This window comes from Pseudorca crassidens, chromosome 3 (assembly GCF_039906515.1).
Source record: "Pseudorca crassidens isolate mPseCra1 chromosome 3, mPseCra1.hap1, whole genome shotgun sequence".
Lineage (NCBI taxonomy): Eukaryota > Metazoa > Chordata > Mammalia > Artiodactyla > Delphinidae > Pseudorca > Pseudorca crassidens.
The window spans coordinates 32,763,912-32,788,095 of NC_090298.1; the positions used below are offsets into that span (position 1 = coordinate 32,763,912).

The 24,184-nt window shown below is 39.1% G+C and overlaps 1 protein-coding gene and 1 pseudogene across 3 annotated transcripts in view; both read right to left on the reverse strand.

The window, feature by feature from the left end:
- FYB1 (FYN binding protein 1) overlaps positions 1-24,184 on the reverse strand; it is a 180,274-nt gene that overhangs the window by 139,817 nt on the left and 16,273 nt on the right. The gene's annotated exons all lie outside the window — the stretch shown is intronic.
- On the reverse strand, positions 8,227-10,281 carry LOC137220659 (X-ray repair cross-complementing protein 6 pseudogene; annotated as a pseudogene).

Below are 24,184 nucleotides of genomic sequence, written 5' to 3' on the forward strand. Positions count from 1 at the left end.
CATAAAGCTGGTGAAGTGAGTTTGCCCTTCATTGCTGTAAGGCTGGCTCTGGAGTAGTCATGCCTAGATCAGTGTTTGGTGTCTTCTCTGACCTCTATAGCATGGGACACCTAGCAATGATGAGGTCACATTTTGGCCTCTCTCTGAGATTGGTTCCTCTAGCAGCATAGAACCCAAGATCTGAGATTGGGCTATAGCTGATTTCAAAAATTTTAAAAGCTGTAGAAGACTTTCTTTTAAATGAAATTTGTGTTAATAAAAGATATAAGTTAGGACTTCCCTGGTGGCGCAGTGGTTAAGAATCTGTCTGCCAACGCAGGGGACATGGGTTTGATCCCTGGTCCAGGAAGATCCCACATGCCGCGTGCTCCACAAATACTGAGCCTGTGCTCTAGAGCCCACGAGCCACTACTGAAGCCCGTGTGCCCTAGGTCCCACGTGCTGCAACTAGTGAAGCCCGCGTGCCTAGAGCCTGTGCTCGGCAACAAGAGAAGCCAGTGCAATGAGAAGTCAGTGTACCGCAATGAAGAGTAGCCCCTGCTCGCTGCAACTAGAGAAAGCCCGCGTGCAGCAATGAAGAACCAACGCAGCCAAAAAATAAAAAAAGATATAAGTTAAAATCACTCCAGTAGAGGCAGAGATGTCAAAACTCATTTCTCCTACCCCAACCCGCTAATGTGTCTCCCTGGAATTCCCAGGACTCCTCAGGGCAATTTGAAATTACTGGGCTATAGTATTAGTGGAGAGTGGGACGTCTGGTTGCCCCAGGCTAGCCACACTAAGAATGGAGCATAACCGTGTACAAATATCTTTTCACTTTAACAGGAAAATATACTCATTTTATATCATGATATTGATTGATATTGATTAGGAAGAGGAGGAAGATAAATATGAGAAGAGCTATTAATCAAGAAATACTTACTTAGGGAGGCAGTGTGATGAAATAGAAAAAGGTGTTTAGCTCAGAGCCAAACAACGCTAGCCGCCAGCCCCAACTGCTCTTACTCTTGGATTGCTGTGTTATCTTGGACTAGTCCCTTCATCATTTTGAGCCTCAAGTTCAAGGATTAAATTAGATGATTTATGCAAAAGCACTTGGCACAGTGCTTGGCACATGGCAGGTATGGAACAAATGTTGCATCTGTACTGAGTACTTTTCAGGCTTACAAGGCATTTTATAATTAAAGATGAATAAGAGAAAATCTCTGCTGTCAAGAAACTCAAGGCTATTTGGAAAAACAACACATTTTTGGAAAATTCATAGTATAATGACTGCTACAGAGCAATAGAGTTCAAGCACCAAATAAGAAGTCCAGACATGAGGAATTATGCACTTGAAGTGATCCTGAAATGCCGCTTGAGGCATGGCCAGGGTTTGGTGGGATGAGAGACAAGGAGAACAGTGTAAACAATGGGAGAAAGGGTGCTAATAAGGAGGACCTCAGAGGCTACATAATTCTGGGAGGTGAATGGACAAACAGATAAGTATTTCTCTTCACCGAGTGGGGAACTGATAGAGGGAAGTCTATGTTCTCACAGAGTCAGCAATTCCCACATGCACCCTGTCCACCTAGGTGTCAGGCATTAGCCCACATTGCCATCGATGTGGTCTTTGAAGGGGTGTAAAGGAAGGTTGGATCACCCAAGTAATAATAGATTTTTAAATAGGTGAGGAGACTTGAAAAGTGACTGTAAGCAGGATACAAGCCAGAAGAGAAGCTACAAGACACAGAGAAGTGCATCATCAAATATTTTGGCTTAGTTCTGAGCTCTTGGGAAATGGATCAGTGTAGAGCAATTAGGAGTGGTAAACTTCTTCTGAGCCAAAGATAAGATTGGTTGAAAAAAGGAGACTGAAAGACATCTATTTGAGAATATGCACACAGGCACACGCACGCACATGCACGTGAATACCAATGCCCTTCAATAGTCAGTTTTTATTAAAATGAACATTGCATTCTTGTATAAAAAGGATCAATTTAGTATAAACATTCCTGGTATCATTAGCCGTATTACTAAAAATACATCATGTGAAGCTAAACACACTAATAAGCCATTAGGAAAATAGTCAGGGCTGATTTGGGCACCAGTCTACCCATTCCCTTTGCAGTAACCCACAGGTGCAGCAGGTCTCAGAAGTAGCATCCGTGCGCTGTGATCACACGTCCAACCTCAGCCCAGGTTGCCTACACGCCTGACCATGTTCTCAAATTAAAACTGAATTGTCATTACCTACTGTCTAGCACGGGGAACTCTACTCAATACTATGTAATGACCTATATGGGAAAAGAATCTAAAAATATGTATAACTGATTCACTTTGTTGTACACCTGAAACTAACACAACATTGTAAGTCAACTGTACTCCAATAAAAATTAATTTAAAAAAACTGAATTGTCATTGAAAACCATTGTAAGTATGACATTTTAGAGTAAATATTTTATGAAACAACACAATTTGTATGCAACTGGAAAGAGTTGGCACATATTTGGCTGGCAAATGAATGGCTTGGTTAATGAGAAGAGAGTGAAGTAAGACTTAGATGCAGCCTTCAAAGAGCTATGTGTAATTAGTTGATTGGATAAATAACAATGGTCAGCATTTTTAGCAGAGTCTTCTGGTCAAGCTTAGAAACAGGGTTCCATTTGCTTTTTCCCTTCCTCAGTTAATCATTGTTTGGGAGCCTATTTATTTTATATTTATACTCATTATATTCTAGTACAGTGGTTCTCAAACTCTTTGGTTTCAAAACCACATTGACTGCTTAAAAATATTCATTGCAGCACTATTTACAATAGCCAAGACATGGAAGCAACCTAAATGTCCATCAAGAGATGAATGGATGAATTAGATGTGGTACATATATACAATGGAATGCCACTCAGCCATAAAAAAGAATGAAATAATGCCATTTGCAGCAACGTGGATGGACCTAGAGATTATCATACTAAGTGAAGTAAGCCAGACAGAGAAAGACAAATGTCATATGATATTACTTATATGTGGAATCTAAAAATATATATATATATGTATATGTATACAAACGAACTTATTTACAAAACAGAAATAGACCCACAGATATAGAAAACAAACTTATGGTTACTGAAGGGGAAAGGGGCAGGGAGGGATAAATTAGGAGTTTGGGATTAATAGATAGATAGTACTTACTATATATAAAATAAATAACAAACAAGGACCTACTGCATAGCACAGGGAACTATACTCAATATTTTGTAATAACCTATAAGGGAAAAGAATCTGAAAAAGAAATATATATATATGTATATATATATATGTGAATCACTTTGCTGTACACCTGAAACTAACACAACATTGTAAATTAACTATACTTCAATAAAAAAAAAATTGGAGGACCCTAAATAGTTTTTGTTAAGGTGGGTAATAGCTGACAAAATTTTCATTTATTTATTAATTCATTTAAAATAACGATAATAAATTATTACATTTATGTAATAATTTTTATGAAAATATACATTTTATGAAAAATATATTTTCCAAAACAAAAAATTTAGTGAGAGGCATAGCACTGTTTTACATTTTTGTAAATGTCTTCAATGTATGGGGTAATAGAAAACAGCTGTATTCTCATATTTGGTCTACATTCAATCTGTGGTGACATATTGTTTTAGTTGAAATATATGAAGATATGGCCCCATGCAGATATGCAGTTGGAAAAGGGAAAACTAACTTAATAGCCTTTTCAGATAATTTGGGGGTCTCTGGAAAATTTCACTGAACATTCATGAGAGAATGAGAACGAAAAAGGCAAATAAAATCTTAGTATCATTATGTAGGTAGCTCTGACCTTGTGGATTCTTTGAAAGGGAGTTGGTGATTCCCAGGGGGTCTTCAGACCATACTTTGAGAAGCCCTGCTCTAGCCTTTCTCTAGCTTTATACGGGCCAGATGTATTTCCAGGGGACATTGGGTTTCCTGTTATCTGTGGATGATTCTTCAAGTAAACTAAGTGTGCACTCCAAATGCATGATATTCAGGCTTCCAGGCTTGTTTCTAGGTATTCTAACAGAATCTTCCACCTAGTTCCATTATAATGGCCCCATGACCACAGTACACATATGTCAGATAGTCTGATTTTGCATGAAACTATGAGGAATCTGAAAAAAGGTCATTCATGGAGGTTGTTTTGTTTTTAACTGTATTTTTGTTTTATTGTTAATATGATTGACTTGAAAGACTTAACTCCAGGCAAGGAGACACATTTGTTAATCTTAGTTAATTTATTTAAAAATACTTATTGGTAAACAAACAAACAAAACTTATTTGTTATCTCCTATGGGGCCATGTCCTAGGTAATGGGATTATAAAACTGAATCAAACAGCCCTATTGTGCCAAAGCTAACAATCTTTGAAATATGAACAAGTAATCACAAAACCATACAGTTCTTAAACATAAATGCAATGATCAATTTAAATTCCATGGAAGAAAAGAGGTCAATTGGCTCGTGAAGCAATGGAATTACTTTCCTGTTTGTATTACAACTAGGAATGGAGGCAAGAAGTGATGACTGTCAGAAAGCTTGAAATGAAGAGGGAATTATGGATAACACCCTAAGGAACAGCTTTTCCTTTCCCAGTCAGTGCTGGATCTTAAAAATATTTTTCTTGAGAAATGAACAAAGGTGACATTTTTACCCTTTGGGCTTAGAAGCGGGTCATTGCACATTTCGAAAATAAATAACTCCTGGCTGATTTGATGCAGATGTCATTCACAGCTGTCCAAGCAGGGGCAGAGGGGGTGTCGACAATTTGCCACAAATTTACATTTAGAATTTGGCAGAATTCATGAAATGTAGATTACTTGTGTATAGAATAGCTTGCTTCTCTATATCCTGCTTAAATATTTCCTTTTTTTTAAAAAAAATTGTGATGTCAGACAACTGAGTATCTAGTATCTGTATAGGAGCGGCCATCTTTATCCTACACAACTTGTTAAACATTTCTAAGCATTTATTAGGCACCAGGTATTACACTGAGTGAATAAAACTTGAACAAGACTCTAACTTAGCTACTCATTTACCAGAACTTGTAGCTAATATATCATCAGCTGCTATGAATTACATCAAACATACATATTTTTCAACAAAACTTAGAGGAGTGCTGTCCAACAGGATTTTTTGTAATGTAGAAATGTTCTATATCTATGCTGTCCTATGTGTAGCCATTAACCATTTTCCACTACTGAGCACTTGAAATGTGGCTAGTGCAACTGAGGAATTGAATTTTAAATTTTATTTACTTTTTTAAAATTTTAATTTAATTTAATTTTTTAAACATCTTTATTGGAGTATAATTGCTTTACAATGGTGTGTTAGTTTCCGCTTTATAGCAAAGTGAATCAGCTACATGTATACATATATCCCCATATTCCCTCCTTCTTGCGTCTCCCTCCCACCCTCCATATCACACGCCTCTAGGTGGTCACAAAGCACCGGGCTGATCTCCCTGTGCTATATGACTGCTTCCCACTAGCTATCTATTTTACATTTGGTAGTATATATAAGTCCATGACACTCTCTCACTTCATCCCAGCTTACCCTTCCCCCTCCCCATGTCCTCAAGTCCATTCTCTACATCTGCGTCTTTATTTCTGTCCTGCCCCTAGGTTCTTCAAAACCATTTAATTTTTTTCTTTAGATTCCATATATATATGTTACCCTACAGTATTTGTTTTTCTCTTTCTGACTTACTTCACTCTGTATGACAGACTCTAGGTCCATCCACCTCAATACAAATAACTCAATTTCATTTCTTTTTATGGCTGAGTAATATTTCATTGTATATATGTGCCACATCTTCTTTATCCATTCATCTGTCGATGGACACTTAGGTTGCTTCCATGTCCTGGCTATTGTAAATAGAGCTGCAATGAACATTGTGGTACATGACTCTTTTTGAATTATGGTTTTCTCAAGGTATATGCCCAGTAGTGGGATTGCTGGGCTGTATGGTAGTTCTATTTTTCATTTTTTAAGGAACCTCCATACTGTTCTCCACAGTGGCTGTATCAATTTACATTCCCACCGACAGTGCAAGAGGGTTCCCTTTTCTCCACACCCTCTCCAGCATTTACTGTTTGTAGACTTTTTGATGATGGCCATTCTGACTGGTGTGAGATGATATCTCATTGTAGTTTTGATTTGCATTTTTCTAATGGTTAATGAAGTTGAGCATTCTTTCATGTGTTTGTTGGCAGTCTGTATAACTTCTTTGGAGAAATGTCTATTTAGGTCTTCTGCCCATTTTTGGATTGGGTTGTTTGTTTTTTTGTTATTGAGCTGCATGAGCTGCTTATAAAATTTGGAGATTAATCCTTTATCCGTTGACTCGTTTGCAAATATTTTCTCCCATTCTGAGGGTTGTCTTTTCGTCTTGTTTATGGTTTCCTTTGCTGCACAAAAGCTTTGCAGTTTCATTAGTTCCCATTTGTTTATTTTTGTTTTTATTTCCATTTCTCTTGGAGGTGGGTCAAAAAGGATCTTGCTGTGATTTATGTCATAGAGTGTTCTGCCTATGTTTTCCTCTATGAGTTTTATAGTGTCTGGCCTTACATTTAGGTCTTTAATCCATTTTGAGTTTATTTTTGTGTATGGTGTTAGGGAGTGTTCTAATTTCATTCTTTTACATGTAGCTGTCCAGTTTTCCCAGCACCACTTATTGAGGAGGCTGTCTATTCTCCATCATATATTCTTGCCTCCTTTATCAAAGATAAGGTGACCATATGTGCGTGGGTTTATCTCTGGGCTTTCTATCCTGTTCCATTGATCTATCTTTCTCTTTTTGTGCCAGTACCATAGTGTCTTGGTTACTGTAGCTTTGTAGTATAGCCTGAAGTCCGAGAGCCTGATTCCTCCACTTCTGTTTTTCTTTCTCAAGATTGCGTTGGATATTCTGGGTCTTTTGTGTTTCTATACAAATTGTGAAATTTTTTGTTCTAGTTCTGTGAAAAATGCCATTGATAGTTTGATAGGGATTGCATTGAATCTGTAGGTTGCTTTGGGTAGTAGAGTCATTTTCACAATGTTGATTCTTCCAATCCAAGAACATGGTATATCTCTCCATCTGTATGTATCATCTTTAATTTCTTTCATCAGTGTCTTATAGTTTTCTGCATACAGGTCTTTTGTCTCCTTAGGTAGGTTTATTCCAAGGTATTTTATTCTTTTTGTTGCAATTGTAAATGGGAGTGTTTCCTTAATTTTTCTTTCAGATTTTTCATCATCAGTGTATAGGAATGCAGGAGATTTCTGTGCATTAATTTTGTATCCTGCTACTTTATCAAATTCATTGATTAGCTCTAGTAGTTTTCTGTTAGCGTCTTTAGGATTCTTTATGTATAGTATCATGTCATCTGCAAACAGTGACAGCTTTACTTCTTCTTTTCTGATTTGGATTCCTTTTATTTCTTTTTCTTCTCTGATTGCTGTGGCTAAAACTTCCAAAACTATGTTGAATAATAGTGGTGAGAGTGGGCAACCTTGTCTTGCTCCTGATCTTAATGGAAATCGTTTCAGTTGTTCACCATTGAGAACGATGTTGGCTGTGGGTTTGTCATGTATGGCCTTTATTATGTTTAGGTAAGTTCCCTCTATGCCTACTTTCTGTAGGGTTTTTATCATAAATGGGTGTTGAACTTTGTCCAAAGCTTTTTCTGCATCTATTGAGATGATCACATGGATTTTCTCCTTCAGTTTGTTAATATGGTGTATCACATTGATTGATTTGCCTATATTGAAGAATCCTTGCATTTCTGGGATAAACCCCACTTGATCTATTTACTTTTAATTAACTAAAATTTAGGGACTTCCCTGGTGGTCCCTTAAATTTAGGCAGATTTAAGAATCCACCTTCCAATGCAGAGGACGTGGTCGATCCCTGGTTGAGGAACTAAGATCCCACATGCTGCAGGGCAACTAAGCCCGCGCATTGCAACTACTGAGCCCACACGCTGCCTTGGAAGATCCTGTGTGCTGCAACTAAGACCCAACACAGCCAAAAATTAAATAAATATTAAAAAAAAATTTAAATAGCCACATGTGGCTAGTGGCTACAGTATGGGACAGCCGCATTCTAGAGTACCAGGGCCACACATTCTACCTTTGTTTTCTAAACCTCTTAGCAACATGAATTCTAGGCAGGTAATGGTTTTTTTGTTTTTGTTTTTAATAGTACAAAGTTAGGGCTCTTTATTCAGACAGTAGAGTAGGGCACAGCACAGTGAGATGGCAATGCGGTCTCTGTGGCAACAGAAAGTCTCATAAACAAAGTCCTTGGCTTCTGTCAGGCCGACCCTTCCTGGCTCAGATGAAACATGTTTTAACTTGATAAAAACAAAACCAGGCAGCCTGGCTACAATGTGGAAGGGTAACTGGCTCTATGGTCTCTGGTCAGGCCTTCTGAAGTGCTTGGTGAGAGCATCCAGCAGCTCCTGCTTCTTCATCCCGCTCTTCAGTCTGTACACCCTGCCGGCTTCCTTCAGTGTGGGCACAGTGAGCTTACCCAGTGTGCCTTGCTGGCGTGGGCCTTCAGCTCCTCTTCAGATAACTCCACCTTGGGCCTTTTGCTTCCAGAACTTTCATCTTGTTTTCGCTTGGGAACTTTTTCCTCAGGATTGTAATCTGGTGGGTAGAAAAGTTCCTTAAACTCATCCACCAGGGAGCCCAGTCTTTTGTCCATTACTTCAACCTTGGGCAATGTCAGATCCATGGCTTGTTCAGGCTCCATCAGATCCAAAGCCAAGGCCTCCATGTTCCTAAAGTGCTGCTGCAGCACTGGGTTCTCAAAGCTGTCACTTCTGTACTTGAAGTGGAGCTTCTGAACAGTAGCCTTCATCTTGTCTACCTGCTCTGGGTTTGCCATGACTTTTTCAGTAAAGGGCACCTTCCGTTTGTTATCAGCATAGGGCAAGAAGATGAGCTGGCAGCCTGGGGGAGTCACCTGAATTTTCTGGTCATCCAGCTCCTCTTCCTGTGGCATCAAGGCCACAAAACAAGGGGGGATATTCTGGCAGGGTGTATATCTGCACACTGTCATGACCTCCTTCTTCAGACACTTGGTGAGTAGAGCACTGAATAGGGTTGAGCTCCCATTTATCAGGGACTCCTCGGGGTACACGAACAGGGAGGGCCTCAGGTAATGGTGCTTCTTCAGCATTATCAAGGTCTTGAAACCGATGAGAATAAAACCTGGTTCATCAAACCGTTTAAGCTCTTCTGTTTCCTCTTTCTCTGATACAATCTGACAACTCCCATAGGTCTGGGACCTCTTGGTGTCGCTAGGCAAAAGCAAACTGCCTGTATTTACAAGTGTCCGGGTCTTGGTTTTCACTGGTTCATTTGTTTCCCGATAAAGCCTCACTGGAGAAGGTTTGAGAGCCTCTGGACCATATTATAATTGCCAACAGTAAGCGCTACATCTTCGTTGAGCTTAAGCTTCAACCTGTAGAGCACGCGCTTCCTGGTCTCCTTGGCGCAAACCTTCCTCAGCAGGTCTTTGAGCTTGCTCAGCTCCTCAAAGTGGACCCCTATGTCCTCATCCTCTGCTATGCTGATAATATCTCTGTAGAACAAGGATATGTCAAAGCCCCCACGTTTCTTTAGGTGCAACAAGTCAAGGAATATACCTGTGTCACGGAGATCTCCAGCTTTGATCCTGGCCCGGCTGGCTTTGGCACTGTCATTGCTGTGGGGGTCATCTTTATTGGTGAAAAGCATGATCCTCTTATAGCTCATCTTGAACTGGACATGCTAAAGAGGTTGGCATAGACCCACAGTACTTCACTTAGGGAGTAGTCAGATCCATGGCCAGCTAGGTCTTGGAAATGTTTCTTCCCTTCCTGCCCCTTAAAGTGGTCAAGCTCTAGCACTTATTGAGCACCTGGATTACCCAATTCCTGCAAGACGTAAATATTTTTGAAATTCACTGAATTTTTGTCCTTATTGGTACCATAGAACACCACTGCCAAGAGATCTCGATCACTGCTTATGATCTTATTGGTGTATACACTCCAGATATACTAGATGCTAATGTCAAAAGGAGTCAACTCATCTTCATCCTGAGTTTCAAACATGGTCTCGGAAGCATCAATCAAAAAAATCAAACTATGTCTTCCTGAATATTTATAATCTCCACCTGCTTCAAGGCCCTCCTCTTGATCTTCTTCTTCCTCATCACCCTGATTTTTGTAATAAGACTCCCACCCTGACATGTTGGTTGCTTGAGCGCAATGAAGAGATCAATTTGGGCAGAGGTAATGGTGTTTTAAAAGATACTTTTACATTAAATTATATTAGTCATATTGTTATTAAGGCCCAAATCTGGGTTAATGAGAAGATTAACTCACTACTTACTTTGCTCTGAAATTAAGAACAGATTTGGAACCTTCACTTTAAGAGTTGTTAATGTATCAAGACAATGTTTGTTCAAGCTCAGTAAAGTGCAGTGAGGAGGGAAGGGTCCTAGATAAGAAGTTGGAGGGCCGGACCTGGGTCTTAGACCCCCGTCTGCTTCTGACTGGATGTGTACTTCACCTCTGGCCTCAGTTTCTTCATTAGTGAAAGAAGAAGGAGGAGAAGGAGAAGAAGAAAGAGGAGGATGAACTAAAAAGGGAGGAGGGAAGGAGAGAAAAAAGGAAGCGAGAGAGAGAGGGAGGGAAATAGGAAGGAAGAAAAGAAGAAAGAAAGCAGTTGGACTAGATAAATGATTTCAAAATTTCCCTCCAGCTTCCTGCTTTGTGTATTTCAAAGTATGTTATCAGGTGAATAAACATTTAAAATTGTTAAAAAAAAAAAAAAAGAACTGATTTGGAAACAATCACTAGAAGATTTATGGGACTAGATCTCTCATTTACAGTGACCAATTTTCTTGAAAAATCTGCCAGACAGCCTGGACTATCATAGGTTAAAGAAGGCATTGGGGCTTTTTGATATTATAATAATCTATGAACTGAAAAGTTAAGGTATTAAATAACTGGCAAAAGAGTAAAAGCAAATGCAGAAAATAAAGGCCATTAATGTAAATTCAATTTCTTGGGGATAGTGTGATGTAACACATGTGGGCCAAAGGAACTATAATGCTTTGGCAAAAATTCAGAAATTGAGATGTATCCATAGAGATGTAGCAACACCTAAGACTTATAGGGGATCCAGGTTTTGCAGTCATAGGTTCTCAGTACAGCTGGACAAATGAAGACAAAAATGCAGATGGCTACATAACAATGCAAGAATCAGAGAAGAAGAAAGAATGATCAAAGGATTATCATATGATAGCAAATTTTTAATTGCCAAATGAGAAGTTTGGAAAGAAATGTTTTGAGTTCGGAGTAACCTAAGTTTACATTGGACAAAGGCAGTAGAAAGAGTGTGTTGTTTGAAGTTACACTGAGATTTGAAGTCTTAGCTCTTCACTACTTAAATCAATTTTTCTTTTTGGCCAAGTTACTTAACCTGGGTTTCAACTTTCTTATCTATAAAATCGGAATAACATTAGCTAACAGGAAAGATTGCTGTGAAGGTTGGCACGGGGCCTAACACCTAATAGGTACTCAGGACTACAAGACTACTCAAGTAGATATGGCTACTAACTACTACCACCAGGATCTTCTGGAAGCAGAACAAATATAAGAAATGTGATTCTGTTGGTGATAGGCAGTGAATAAGTGAATTTAACTTGAATAGAGATTGTTGGAAGAAGTAGTAGGGGATAAGTTTAACAGGTAAGATGGGCCTAAATAATTTCTTTTCCTTGAAATCTTGACAAAAGAATTTAGATTTTACTGTCATTGGTAACGGGAGACAATTGTAGACTCATGCCAAAAGCAGTGGGTAAGTAGATTCATCAACGGCACCACCAAAGATAAGCTTGGGAAAAGGCAAGGAAAGCAGTTAGGTGGACGTTACAATAATCCCGGTATGAGATAATGACCTTGACTAAGATGGTAGCTGCAGAAATGGAAATAAAAGGGCAAATATAAGATATTTTAAGAAAGTATGGACTAAATTTGAACTTCCCAGCTGTGTGCCCAGGTGTTACAGGTCAGTTGAGATACTGATCCGCAAAGGCCTTGGAGGCTGTGGGGGACCCCTTACCCACCATCAGGCAATAAATTCCAGACACAAGTAGTGTTTTTTCTTTACCCAGCCAATCTCATATTGTCATTTCCTGTGCGGGACATGAAAAATTCTGAACTAAAGTGCTTAATGCCAGTCTGGATATAAGGAAAGAAGGGAAGAAAGAATTATAACGACCACAACACTTTCATTCTTCAAGACAAGATGGGGAGGTGTGGATGGAAATGGCATAGGTAGGGAAGGAAACTAGTTTAGAGAATTTTGTTTTGGGTGTTTCAGGGGCTCTGCATGTGAAATAGTTGTGTGAATAGGTCGTTGGGAAAACAGGATTAGAACAAAGATGAGACATATCTTAGAGATAGAGATTATTTGCAATTGTACTTGATGCCACTTAACTGATAATGGAATACAGTCAACTACATTTGGTTAAAGCACTACTCACAGGATGTGAATTAATGGTTTGCTATCAGCCTGCTCTAACTCCTTTGTCCTTAGGTCTGTTCTAGTAATTATTTTAACCTTCATTGTAGATAAAGATATGGAAGCATTCTGATATTTACAAATCATACAAATATGGGAGAACTAGCTAAAACATTGGCTGATATCATCAAGATTCAGAATGATTCATTGACCCTAATCTAAGAAGATAAAAATAAAGTAAGTGTACCTAACGATGCAAATGCACTTGATGCCACTTAACTATAATATATACTGGGTTGGCCAAAAGGTTCATTCGGGTTTTTCCATATATATATGTGTGTATATATAAACACACACACTCACACACACACTATATATGTTTATAGAATTACTGTGGGTGTAGGTTTTAAGGAAGCCTGAGAAGAAAAAGAGAATGCTTTACCCTTTGCTAAGTAAACTTTTAGTTTCTTTCTTCGGGTCTCTCTTAAATAAGTCACTCCTAACTTGACAAAGATCACAATATTTAATTAAGCCAAGATCCATTTGTTTGCATCACTGTTGTGGGACCGTCTACCTGCCTCCTGAGGAAGGGGCAATAAAGAGCAGCTATTGTGCGAGGAGAAAGCTGGATGAGACAATGCAGTCTCTGTATTCAGACACGGAACTCTTACCAGGATGCAGGGAGAGAAAAAGGAGCTCTCAAGCCCTCTAAGTATCTGTGTATAATTTCTTCAACAGGCCCCATCAAATCAGTAGAAAGTGTGTCTAGCGGCTTCTCCAGGATAATTAAACAAACAAAAATGAAGTAACACAGTTGAGAAAGTTTTACTAAACCCATAGGAAAGGTGAGAGGGTATCAGAATGGAGCTTTAAGTTTTGTTTACTTCTTGCCTCCAACAGGTAGGCTTTCAAACCACTTCCCCTCTAACACGTAAAAACTGGCTTGTTGTGTGTCAGATAACGCTGAAGGTTTCTGCACATGCCAATGTGTCTTGTTGGTCAATCCAGCTTGTTTATGGAGGCTTGGGCATAAGTGGAGCTACTCTAAAGGAAGTGTCACCACCCCAGGGTGTCCCAGACTTGATTCGGGGACATGGGCAAAGTAGAAGGGGACATGAGCTTCAGTTCCACTCCTGGGCTTTGGAGCTACGTGTTCTCAGCTCAGTGTATTCCCGCCAATTTCCCATTTATTTCCACCTCCTTCTCTTCCACTTCCCCTTTACTCTTGTTCCTCAAAACCTAGAGTGATAGAGAGGTGGTAAAAAGGAAGGGAAATGAGGTCCAGCTTGGGAGTGGCGGAGGGGTTCCACCTTATTTCCTTTTTTCTCTCATTTCTAGGGGTGGCTCTGCGCAGGCAAAGGAACAGGTATGGTTGAGTTGATTGTGTTCTGCACAACCCTAGGGGGCGCCATTCACAGTGTGGCATACAGTGAGGAAAACTTCCCAGTGAGAAACCTACCTTATTTGAAAAGCAGGTGCTTTGGAAAAGAGCCTTATCATTTTGGCTCATCTGATTTTTTCCTGCTACATTTAATTACTGAAGGGCACCTATTTATAACCATGTTCAGAGAATTTGTTATTTAAAGTACAATTCTCCTGTAAATTTACATTAAAGCCCAAAAGGAAGTTTTATCAGGCCAAGAATTTTGCATTATGTTCCCTCTTGGCTGTAATCCACCCCTCCACCCCTCACTTTTTCAGTCATCCTGAGGGTATATGCTGCTGAGATCCTTCAGGACTCTTACATGCTGTTTCACAATCCAGAAACTGTTAATCACTTCACTGTTGGTTTTTCTTTCCCCCCTCTGGTTCAAATAATCCCAAGTCTCCTAGGTTGTCCCAGAGTTTTTCTTTTCAGTCTATTTCAACAATTTTCTTAAAGCTGTCAAATGCTGGAATCCAGAGTTAATTTCTTAAAAATTCATTTTTAAAAAGTGTATGTGTGCGCATGAATTGGGGGAGGGGGTTCTTTCATTTTGTACAGGAATATTTTCCCAACTCAAAATGAGACATATGTCATAATAACTATAAATCTCTGCACTAAACAAGTTGTTAGTAATTATTTGTCAATGTTTGTGGGGGTGTGTGTGTGTCTTTGGGAGAGTGAGGTAGAGGAGATGGAGAACATGATTTATCAGGTTTCTCTGAGAGAGAAGCAAGAATAAGATGACGGTTAGTTAGATGGTTAGTTCTGTGAATTTTTTTTTTTTTTTTTTTTTTGCGGTACGCGGGCCTCTCACTGTCGTGGCCTCTCCCATTGCGGAGCACAGGCTCCGGACGCCCAGGCTCAGCGGCCAGGGCTCACGGGCCCAGCCGCTCCGCGGCATGTGGGATCTTCCTGGACCAGGGCACGAACCCGTGTCCCCTGCATCGGCAGGCAGACTCTCAAACACTGCGTCACCAGGGAAGCCCAGACCTGTGAATTTTTGAATGAGTTCTAGCTGAGAATTCATTATGGTCTCACATGACCCAACAGCCCCTTAGACAAGAGACGGCAGAGCAGGGAGTCGCATTTAGGGACACCTGAGAGAAGAGGCTTCCTGGATTGGGATGTCCCAGCAGGATGAGGAGGGGCAGGCTTTTGTACAGCTTGGCAAGCAGAGTTAGTAGCTACTAGAGGATCCTTCTTCAAAGAAGACTGCATGTAAGACTTGGAGGGGGCCATTTCGTTTAATTCTACTAGAAGAATTCTAATTTCTTCTTTAGAAATAGAGACGCAGACGTAGAGAGCAAACGTATGGATACCAAGGGGGAAAGTGAGAGGGTGGGATAAATTGGGAGATTGGGATTTACATATATACACTATTGATACTATGTATAAAATAGATAACTAACGAAAACCTACTGTACTCAATGCTTTAGGTACTCAATGCTCTGTGCTGACCTAAATGGGAAGGAAGTCCAAAAAAGAGGGGATGTACATATACATATAGCTGATGCACTTTGCTGTACAGTAGAAACTAATATAACATTGTAAAGCAACTGTACTCCAATAAAAAATAATAATAAAAAAAGACCAGTGAGCAAAAATCAATAACTTACAGACCTGAAAAAAAAAAAAAAGAAGAAATTTCACAGCAACTCTGTGTACCAAAGGATAAAGAAAAAGATTTTTTTCCCCCCTGTTTTGTTTTGTCCATGCCTAATATAGACAGAAAAAGTAAAGCAGTGTACCTCTGTTTGGGGTGGACAGGTGGCCCAGAGGATAAAAATGACAAAACCCTAAATTAGAGGATGAAGCTTAGAGGCAAATGGAAAGGGACTCCTGGGGCTAAGAAAGACCCTAACCTCAGAAGTGTTCTACAAGTTCATCACTGTGTCTCCTAAATCATGAAATTGTCATTTTTATTTCTTTTTCTTTTCTTTTCTTTTTTTTGGCTGTGCTGCATGACCTGTGGGATCTTAGTTCCCCGACCAGGGATTGAACCCAGGCCATTGGCAGTGAAAGTACAGAGTCCTGACCACTGGACCTCCACGGAATTCCCTGAAATTGTAATTTTTTAAAGCCCAGGTGTAAGAATTATCTTTTCCCTTGTATGATAACCAATAAATGCATGGGCATATATTACATAATAAACATAATTGTATGATTACAAATCAGCCTGGGTCTATTGCCTGCCAATTTCATTTTTATCATAATGATAACTACAAATGATTAGGTAATTTTTCCACATCAATATCCTAATCCTTCTGAGCTCCTATCACACAAGATATCATTTCCTCCCAGGAAAGCTCCAAGTTATACTGTCCACACACTCTTTTCACATGGTTCCTCTCTTATGTCACACAGGCAATTGTTCTGAGAGTTGAAAGTGACTTTAATAGTGAAAAAATAAAAATTGAAAGTCCACAGATAGGGAAAAGTTTAGACAACATGTAGTATATTGAGAAAAGGGAATATTATCCGGCTATTAAAAAGGTTTAGACAACATGTATTATATTGAGATAAGGGAATATTATCTGGCTATAGGGACTTCCCTGGTGGTCCAGTGGTTAAGACTTCGCCTTCCTACACAGGGGGTGTGGGTTCGATCCTTGGTCTGGGAGCTAAGATCCCACACGCCTTGAGGCCAAAAAACCAAAACATGAAACAGAAGCAATATTGTAACAAATTCAATAAAGACTTTAAAAATGGTCCACATCAAAAAAAAAAATCTTAAAAAAAAAAAAGGTGCTATAGATCCATATGAACTGAAGGGAAAAGACAATCATATGACAGTCATGTGACAAGGAACAAGATGGAGACAGCATCATCCCATTCAAGGCAGAATAACACAGAGCTTTAGAGCCTGGACCTTGGAGCAAGACGGCCTGGGTTTCAGCATTAGCTGTGGGAGCTTGGCCAAGTTACTTCTCTGTGTCTCAGTTTCCTCATCTGAAAATGGGAATAATGATGACAAGAGTACCGTCAAAGAATCGTGTGAATATAGGACAATGCTACACACTCAAAGGAAGTCTTAAAGTTTAAATACTCCCCAAAAAGATGCCTTTCAAAAATGGTCACTTTCCTGTCTAATGAATTATAGTTCCCAGATCTTAGTTTTTGAAATATTTAGAAAATTTTATATTTTGCATATTTTTATTTGGCCCTGCACAACTGATAATATTTTCCATCATTACATAGCATATGCATGAAAAATTGATCCCCACAATATTTTGACACATGATAAAATCTTTAGTTTGTATTTACAAATGGAGTTCAATATTCTATTTGCCTTAAGTCCTTATTCCAAGATTTTTAGTTGTAAACAGGATAAATATTTATAGTTTTAACTCAGCTCAATAAACTGAGTTCATGTCTCCAGGTTAGTACCCCAAATGGTAAGATCTATGATATAAAAAGAAAAATCTCCCCAAATAAAAAAATAGAAATATCACTTTTATAAAGTGTCATTTATATTGGACATTTCTTACCCTAGAAGTATACTTATAGGCATTTTTCTTTATGTGTCAACTGTGACATTTCACCATCTTTTAATATATTACATGGGGGAAATAAACATCTTCATGGCTAATTTTAGCAAACTTCATTTGCCAAACGTTTGTTGGGCATCTAGTATATGCCAAGATCATACTGTGCTTTTAGTTAAAGTTTGTACTTATATATATTTGACAGTTTGATCCATTGGCAATATTTCCTTTACTAAGCTCTGGGTGTACTTTCCTGTATTTTTTTCAGAGAGCCTGTTTTCCCTCTTCTGAGGTTTTGGAATTTGGTCTAGCAACTTAGAAGAAGTCAAAGCAAACTTCTTTGGTAGCTCCTGTGTAATACAGGGGAAAGTATTCCTATTTAAGGGGGTCCCTACGCTGTGGCCACTCTCTGGGTGGGTCAGGAGTCAGGTGGAAACATTCCGCAATAATCCATTTTCTAAAACTCAAAGCCTCCTATTCAAGTTCACTGATAATATTTGGTTCTTTCTTCCATATCCCCCAAGAAATCCCAGCTGTTTCTGAGCATTGTTTAGAAGGTACACTATTGATTTTTTAAATAAGAATTTTGAACCCCTCAAAACCATTTTGAAGGGAATCAAAAGCTTTCTAATTTTAAACCAAGGTTGTGAAAGCATTTGCATTTGAGGTTTGAAGCATTTTAAGCAAGACAAAATATCAAACATTCCACGAGTGCCTATTCTGTGGTAGGCTCAGTACTAAAGGCTCCTGGAGTATTGGCTCATTTGATATGCATTGGCACCCACAGGGTAGAGGTTATCATTGCCCCCATTTTACAGAGAAGGAAACTGGGCCACTGAAAGTGAAGCAGTTTGCCCAAGGAGAAGCAGGAAGCAAAGAGGAGAACTTGGATTTGTACAGACTGTCTGGCTCTGGAGACTGTTCACAACCACTGTGCTAATCCATGAGACAGATGATGTCCAGGAGTGTGTATGGGCAACACTGACTACTTGATAGGAGGATGAAAACAGAAGTGATCTGATACACAAACTGCACCCTCATCATTCATCATTTTATCCTTTTCCTCTACATTCCTGATCCTACAGGGATAAAATACTAGAGTATAAATACGATATTAGAGCCTTAAAAACCACTTGAAATGGATTAAAATTATCTGATTTTAAACCTGAACAATTGAAAACATGTCAGCGTTGAGAAAGTGTAAAGCATTTTGAAGTAATTTACCTTAAAGCATTCTTAATTCTACACAGGCAGAAAGGAGTTCCTAAAATTGTCAGTATTTAAGTTGGAACCTCAAAAAGGAAGTGTGTGGAAGCTTTGCTTTGATATTCTGAATGCTGAGAACATGTGTAGTTGTAGATTCTTGGCTGACTTTGAAAGCTGACTGGGCTACATTCTCCAACATTCTCAGAACTGGTATTGACATTTTTTGGCTCTTCCGGACTGTTGATTGTTGTCATTTGTGTCACGTGCACAACTCAACACACTGGGCTCATGTCGGTGGAAAACTCAAACTCTAGAGTTTCCTGTCATCCTTAGTTTAGATAATGTTAAAAGTTGCTACGACTAAATAAAAAACAAATTAGCGATAGTAGCTAAGGGGTCACGTAAGCCACAAGTAACCAGGGTGTTCTCAGAAAAGGCCGAATGAACACGTCATAGAGGTCAAACAAGTAGGTTGGCGGAACGGTCATGGATTCCTCATTACTACTTTTAGAAGAATGTGGCATTTCTGACTCTAAGTCTGAACGATGCTATTATGAAAGTGAACTTTAAAATGTGTGAACAAAATCAGTTGCTGAGGGGATTGTTATCAGTTATTTTTCCCAGACAGAAGTCAACATCTCATGGCGGGGGAGGGGGAGAGGGGGAGAGGGGTTACTAGGATATTTTAGCACTTGCACAAGCAGCCATTCTTCATCTGTCAAAGAACTGTAAGTGAAGAAAAGAGACTGACATGTTGAGAAAGAAGTTTGAATGTGGAATTTATCTATTTGACCAATATTAATTAAGCTTCTGGCACAGACTGGCCACTGGATTAGGGGCTTTTTAAGCAGACGGAGACAAGTTGGGCCAGGATCTGCATTCGGGGACTGCTATTCTGGTTGGGGGAGATAGATCAGAGTCAAAAAAAAAGTTTTCCTGGTCATATGATGCCTCAGTGAGGGCACAGAACAAATACCCAGTCCTTTGTGAAGAGACCAGGGTTTAGGAGTCAGAAAAGCCTCCTTAGAAGAGGTGAAACTTAAGTTCACTGTTGAAATGTGTCTCCCAGATTGACAGGGTATTCTAACTATTTTAAATATTCCTGTTAGAGTGAACAAAGATATGGTTGGAGACACAGTCTAGAATAACACTGTCCAATGTAGCAGCCGCTAGTCACATGTAGCTTTGCTTAAACTTATGTTGATTACAGCAAAATACAATTTAACATTTAGTTCTTTGGTTTCCCTAGCCACATTTTAAGCTCTCAACAGGCACATGTGGCTAGTGGCCATTGCACTGGACAGCGCAGGCACACAACATCTCCATCACCACAGAAATTTCTACTGTTCAGGGCTGGGGAACTGAAAGCAGACAAGCACTGCTAGAGGGTCAGTTTTAAGGGGTGTGTGGCAAGAGCTAAGCCTGGGGGTAGAGGTTGCAGCCAAAGGATGGAGGTCTCACATGTCATACCACACAAAGTTCAGACTTTACCCACTGGGCTAGGCATGAGCAAAATTTTCTGTAAAGGGCTAGATTATAAATATTTTTGGCTCTCAGGACCACATAATATTTGCTGAAACTATACAACTCTACTGTTGTAGCATGAGATCAACCACAGACAATATATAAATGAACAAGTGTGACTGTGTTCCAATAACATTTTATCTGTAAAAACTGACAATGGGCTGTATTCAGCCCACAGACCACAGTTTGCTGACCCCTGCACTAGGCCGTTAGGAACCCCCTGAAGGGTTTGAAGCCAGAAAGTTGCATAATTAGATGTGTGCTTTAGAAAGACCATTCTAGTAGCAGAATAAGGATGGATTTAAGGAGTGTGAGATGCAAGATTGTTAATAGTCCTGTCAAAGAGGATAAGGGCCTGAATTCTGAATGCAGCCTATTGAATGCGGCTGGAGAGAAGGGAATGTGTATGCGCTTTTAAGTTAGGTGGTGGGGCACTGGTGGCAATGGAGATTAAACGACATGGAAGTACAAGGCTCAGGGGACTGGGTAGGCGGTGGCTGTGTCATCTTGGCTGCACCAAGTTATACAATATAGGAAGAACAGATCTGGAGAAGGATGATGACTTCACTTTGGGTCAGGTGGCATTTGAGATGCCACACATGTTGAGTCATTAGCAGAGGGTATTGAGAGTGACAGAAAATACCCAGAGAGGGCGGGCAGAGGGAGAGGGAGGTAAATGATGGTGCTTTGAGTGTTACCAAAATGGAAGACATTTGGTAACAAGAAGGAATTGTTACAGGCACAGGGAGGAAAACCAGGGAAGGATGGCATTGCAGAAATCAAGGGAAGATTGTCAAGTGCTATTGAGAAGATTAAGAGGATTCCATTATGTTTGGCAATTAGGAGTCATTTTTAGAATGTTTTCCTGAATAGATTTCATAAAAGGAAATAAGATATACTAGTGGAATGATAGCTATGACTTTTCATGTTCTTGGTTTGTGTGTGTGTGTGTGTGTGTGTGTTTTAAGCATTAGGATTCCTTAAAAGCAAGGAGAAGGTTAGGGTCCTTTGAATCTGCCCTTGTACATTGATATGGTCCAGCAATCACTCTATTTGTGGCTGGAAGGGCAGGTGAGATCTTGACTGGTCTTTTATGAGGTGATCTTTGTGCAAACCTCTTGAGAGAGCTTCATGCTTTGAGTGCCAGAAAGCAGCTAGATAGCCTCTTAAAATGATATGTTTTCTGATTTTAGGGTATGTGAGAACAAAAATGGACTTCTTAAGACAAGGAACCCTCGAGTTTTATGTAAGAACCACGTTTGATATATATAAATGTTTTATCCTGAATCCACCTTAATAAAAAAAAAACTAGATAATAACAGCTTTAAAATAGAATCATGTGATTTGGGAGTACTCCATTTCACAATTTAATGGTCAAAGGATTAGTCATCCCTTCAATGGAGGAGTTTCAAATGATTTATAGCCACCTCAAAGAGGTTTATATTAGGAAAATATTTTACATGCCTAGTGGATGAATATAACTCACTCAAACTTTGCATGATTTGCCGTTTAAAATTTTGTCTTAAAATATGGAAAAACTGACACAAACATGCTTGTGGTTTTCAAGAGTATTTCGTGAGAGAATAAGAATTGGTATTTGTTCCTGAAGGAATTGCTTTAGTAGAGCATGAAGATCTAAGGAACACACATTTCTGAACACTTTAAATGACTTTTACCTCTCTAAACCACAGCAAGGGAAAAGTGAAGTTGAATGACAATAACACAACAATAATAGCAATAACAACAAAAATAAAAGAAGGACCTTCTTCATCACCAGTGATCAGTTGGCTCACTAGGTTGGATGACGGAGATTAGCCCTATTAGATATCAGAATATATTATACAATAATAATTGAAACGGTATGACACTACAAAAATAAGATACAGATGGCTCAGAAGAGAGCCATAATATATGATAATCTAAAAATAACAAAAATAGGGAAACAGAATATGCAAATAGATATTATTTTAACTTCACAGTGAATTACTTCTGTAAGTCAAAATAAGTGGCAAATAGACTGTAAAATTAAAAGGAGGGCTTCCCTGGTGGCGCAGTGGTTGAGAGTCCGCCTGACAATGCAGGGGACACGGGTTTGTGCCCTGGTCCGGGAAGATCCCACATGCCGCAGAGCGGCTGGGCCCGTGAGCCATGGCCGCTGAGCCTGCGCGTCCGGAGCCTGTGCTCCGCAACGGGAGAGGCCGCAACAGTGAGAGGCCCGCGTACCACAAAAAAAAAAAAATTAACCTAATGTAACTGAGAGTGTTCAATAGTAATTGAAGAAAATTTATTTAAAATGGTTCTTTAATATTGTCTTATTTATTAAGTAATTAACCTGAAAAATGTAAAAATCCCATTCTGTCAGTGTATATACAGTACTAACAAATTCATTTATTTATTTTTTGATTACCTTTAGGACTTTAAGAAAATCATCCAGATTCAGAAAACAACTATCAATTATATGCATGAAAATGTTTATTGCAATTTTTCTAATTGGAAGAATCCTGGCTGTAACCAAAATATCTAAGTAAATTATGATATCTTAACGTCATGGAATGTGTTGCAATCGTTAAAAGAACTGTGAGCAACATGTAACAACATGGAAGAATGTTCATGAATTACCTTTAAGTGAAAAAATGCTATGACAATTATGTAAGAATATATATATATATATATATATATATATATATATATATATATATATATATTCACTTGTAGATAAAGAATGAATGGGGCTTCCCTGGTGGCACAGTGGTTGAGAGACCGCCTGCCGATGCAGGGGACACAGGTTCATGCCCCGGTCCGGGAGGATCCCACATGCCATGGAGCGGCTGGGCCCGTGAGCCATGGCCGCTGAGCCTGCGCGTCCGGAGCCTGTGCTCCACAACAGGAGAGGCCACAACAGTGAGAGGCCCGCGTACCGCACAAAAAAACAAATGAATGGTCATATGATATAAGGGAAATAGTTATGACTGTATTATTTCTCTTTTCAAATTTCTTTTATTTTGCATAACAGACACAAAAAGAAAAAAAATCCATTGTGCACAGGAGAAGAGGCAAGGAAGCAGAAGTCAACCAACATAAATTCATTCTGAATTTTTTAGAAAACGTCGAAGCATATATCTTAAGAGAAAGGCTCCTAGCAACAATTTAGTACAGTTAACTAGTAATCTGATACTAACCTACTAACAGCCACCTAGAGAAAGATAGACTCATTTTAACTTTATGAAACAAAACAGTAAGTTCCCATCATGCCCTACCTCTAGGCTGTGCTAGTGCCATTTCTTTGTAGCCTAGAGAGTCAGCCAGGTGAAATGGTTTAGGCAGAGGCCCTGGAGCCAGTCTGGGTTTGGTTTTTAGTTCTACCACTTACTTGCTCGTTGCAAATTGTTTAGTTTCCTTTGGTTTCCAGATCCATAAAATGGAGTAAAAGTAGTATATCTCCCAGAGTTGTAAGAATTTAATGAACTGCTATTTTTAAAACACAGCACAGTGTCTGGCATATAGGAAGCACTTACTAAGATGTTAGCTATTGTCACTATATTTCTTATTTCCTTAGTACAAAATTTGAAAAATGATTCAAACCTCGATATAGCTCCGGACAGTGCTATACTAAAAGGAGGAAGATAGAAACAATCCATTTTTCTAGTCCTAAAGAAACGTACACTTTTATTGCCAAGATTATCTAGCCTATTAATCTATTATTTGAGATTCCCTGAAAGTTTTTGATAGGAACAAGTAAGATGTTTCTATAAAATCAGGAAGCCACTTAAAAATTTACAGTGCAAAAAAGTGAACTCATAGAAACTCCTTGAAGTAGATTTATTAAAGATAATTCTCAAATATGAGTAAAGAATATTTCTTTTTGCTCTTAAAGAATCAAAAATCTAGTTTTATTTCCATGAAATAAAAATGTCGATAAAAACTTCCAATACCCATCTAGGGAACCTGAACCTTCCCTGCTCTGCAGAGACTATACCAATTACTCATTATGAACCCTTGGGAAATGTCAATGACAA